The following is a 3785-nucleotide window of genomic DNA, read 5'->3' on the forward strand; positions in this document are numbered from 1 at the left end:
TTGAGCGTTAAGCCCTGCAGTCTGAACGTAGCCAAACTGTCCCTGCAGCATCACAGCAGCCTCCAGGGGGCGCCAGGTGAACATAACAAGTTCTGGTTAATGATGAAATGCATGATTCCCTCAAAGTATTTCCTCTAGAAGGTTTTCTGCCACATCTGGTGTAAAAAGCCGGTAGATTCAGGTAGCTCCTTAGCCGACCTCTTGCACTGTCTCTAAAGATATTAGAAAACCAAACTGTTAATTTTACACAATCCAAGAGTCCCTTATTTGTGTCCTTTGAACTGAACATGCTGCACTTCTTACTTGGTTAAAGTCCCATGATATGATGTTAAAAATTAAGCTTTTCAAAAACTGCTCAGTGTGTGAGTCAGGCAGCCACAAGAGCAGCCAACCGCTCAGCTGCCAAGGACAACATGGTGTGCTTTAACAAACCACCACCACTAAACCTTCAGCTGTAAAACGCAGGTCAAACAGAGACAGTAATACAAGTATAACATTATATTTTCTCCTCTACGTGTCCACTCATCCAACCACAGCTCACTCACTCATGTTCCCTCCAACTGCACACTGTGATTCACATTTAGTCATTTACACTCTTGCAGTGAAGAAACTCCAAATTTGGTGAAGGTGACTAGTTCAGAATGTCCTGATAAACAGCTCAATATACGAATGAGTGTGTGTATGTGTGTGTGTGTGTGTGTGTATCACTCATTTGCATAATAATTCCTCGTTCTTCAGATGTGGTCAGAGAAATGCAGAGCAGGCTTCCATTTCTGGGAAAGAGCTCGCAAACACTTAGACTGTGGCTGATTTTAATTTTAGACCAAAAGTTCACACTGATTTAAAGTCCCCAGACTCAAAACGCATCAGAAATCATCACGTGTGTGTCTGTGCCACGCAGGGTCAGAGCTCAGTCACTTTACTCCACATACTCCAGAGTGTCACTTTGAAAACTGTTTTCCCATCTGTGAAAAAAAAAAAAAAAAAAAAGAGTGAAGAGCCGTTTATCCATTCATCCATTTTCTTCTGCTTATCTGGGGCGAGGGCAGCAGTCTGAGCTGGGACTCCCAGACTTCCTTCACTCCAGACACTTCCTCCAGCTCCTCTGGGGGGACCCCAAGTTGTTCCCAGGCCAGCCCAGGGACATAGTCCCTCCAGTGTGTCCTGGGTCTCTCCTGGGGCCTCCTCCCGGTGGGACAAGCCCGGAACACCTCCCAAGGGAGGCGCCCAGGGGGCGTCTGGAACAGATGCCTGAGCCACCTCAACTGCTCCTCTTGACGTGGATGAGCAGCGGTTCTACTCCCAGCTCCTCCCGTGTAACTGAGCTCCTGACCCTGTCCAGCCACCCTGTGGAGGAAACTCATTTTGACTGCTTCTATCCGTGATCTCGTCCTTTCGGTCATTACCCAGAGCTCATCACCATAGGTGAGGGTAGGAACGTAAATTGACTAATAAATCGAGAGTTTGTCTTTCAGCTCAGCTTCCTCTTCACCACAACTGTCCAATACAACGACCACATCACTGCCGAAGCTGCACTGATCCACCTGTCAATCTCACGCTCCATCCTCCCCTCACTCGTGAAGGGGGAGCTGTTTATTTGAACAAAATTCTATTATTCTGTTTTATTCTATATATTGTTTCAGAATCTCACAGAAACACGATTTTTGCAATTATCATAAAGGTATTTTCTCATTTTAATTACACGAAAGTATTGAAGTGAAAAATGTGAAATTTAACCAAACCAAGAAATATATATATATATATATATATATATATATATATATATATATATATATATATATATATATATATATATATATATAATAATAATAAGTTACATGTTTGCAAAGCTTTGGGGGCAGGAGTGCTACTTGGATATGCAAAAAATCTGCAGAATTGTTAAAAAAAAGTTACATGATTGTATAAACTACAAACAAAAAATATTGAATATCAGTATCAAGAACTGATACAAGGTTCTGTTATTTTAAAGGTGCTCTGTGTAACTTTTCTGATGCGGATGTTGGATATCGTTGCTTTGCCCTCGATCTTCCACAGAATGGCATTCAGTGTTGGGGAAGTTACTTGTCCTTGTTACTCCTTACTTCTGTAAAAAGTAATCCCTTGCTTTACTTAGTTACCCTCTATAGAAAGCATCTTTTTACATTACTCATTATTTTTGATGGTAAACTCCATCTAAGGCTAAATACGGTACGAGACAAGAGTGGTAAGGGAAAGGACGTGAAACCGTTAAGAGCTAAACGGGTGTGGTCTGTGCAGTCTGCCAGGAGGATTCAACTCAGCGGGGAAGAAACAGCTGCTTGGTGTGGAGGATTCCCCTCGAGGGACCTCTACCCTGGTGTCACTGATGATCCCTGCTTTCACCGCAACCAGCTCTGGGTCGACCAGGAAAGGCTCGAGGCATGCTTCACAGCTCCTCCAGCCAGGACCTCACTGCCTCCTGGGGCCGTGGGTGCCCGCTACACCCTCACTGCCCGGGCGCTGACGGACCGCTCCCTGCTCCCAGCATGACTGTCGACCGGGGTGGACTGTCCTCCTCAACTGCAGCACGCCGCCAGGGTGGGGACCGGCCCAAGTACACAGAAAAGTAACGATGCGCAGAACTGAAAAAGGAACTTCTTTCATTACCAAATTTTCAGTAGTAGCGTGTTATAGTATTTTTATTTTAAGTAGTTACGTTAAAGGTTCCATCTGATGTAAAATAACTCTTTTCACATTGTATCTTCTGCACATATACAAACACAATTTGGGTTTTGGAACATCCATTACACAATAGTTATGAAATCTTACTGATTTCTTGGAGACAGTCACAGACCAGGAACTATGAAAGTCCAACTCTTGCTCATCCCCCCGCCCGTCCTGAGAAAACACAGGCTCCGCCCTCCAAACATGACGTAGGCGACGAGTGAGCCGCCCTTCCTCCGCCCATCTCAGGGAGGGAGGGGGACACAGACATGACCCTGATAGTGGTAGAAATAAACTTTTATTCATCATGGAGATACAGCGCGTTCAGCCGCATGTGTTGGACCCGGAATCGGACGAGGACTTTGAGGAGCACGAAGCTCAAGCACCACGTCCACATCAGCTGAACATTACTGATTGGTAAAGTTTTAATACACTAGTAGATTAACAATTATCTTATGCTGTCATTTTTGTTTAGGTGTTTGTGTGGGAATTGTCAGCCGATGCCCACAGAAACAGAGAACGTTTGCTGCCAGGAAATTCCGAAGGTAATATTTTATATCGTCTTTAAATATGGGAGGAGGCAGTGGAGCTGGTGGGCGAGTGCAAAGGTGTGAAGTGCTTTCTGCTCTGTCTAACACGTCATAGGTGTACCTGTCCGCATCATTGCTGTATCAGGTGTTGGGTGGCAGAATACGCTGTAAATTGTAAAAAAAAAAAAAAACACCGAATCAATCTAAAAACCACTTCAGCGACAAATACAAGGCCCACACATCACTCTTAGAAGGTAGAAAGCTCTGAAAAGTTGATTTTGCATGAGATGGGCCCTTTAATCTCGTTTATAATACTCCCTACAGTGGAAGCATAGCCAGACTGGACCGCACTAGACTAGAATGGGCCCACACACGAGAAGAACATGCAAACTCCACACAGAAAAGCTTGGCTGACCTGGGAATTGATCCTAGAACCTTGTTGCTGTAAAGTGCGAAATTGCTGTTGACCCGACGCTGACTTTTCCCAATTTATCCGTACGATTCTTGCACAGACTTAATCCAATTACAACAAAGAGGACAATTTGGGCCATA

Source organism: Boleophthalmus pectinirostris, unplaced genomic scaffold (genome assembly GCF_026225935.1).
Source record: "Boleophthalmus pectinirostris isolate CB_2022bp ecotype Guang Dong unplaced genomic scaffold, ASM2622593v1 HiC_scaffold_20, whole genome shotgun sequence".
Taxonomy (NCBI): Eukaryota; Metazoa; Chordata; class Actinopteri; order Gobiiformes; family Gobiidae; genus Boleophthalmus; species Boleophthalmus pectinirostris.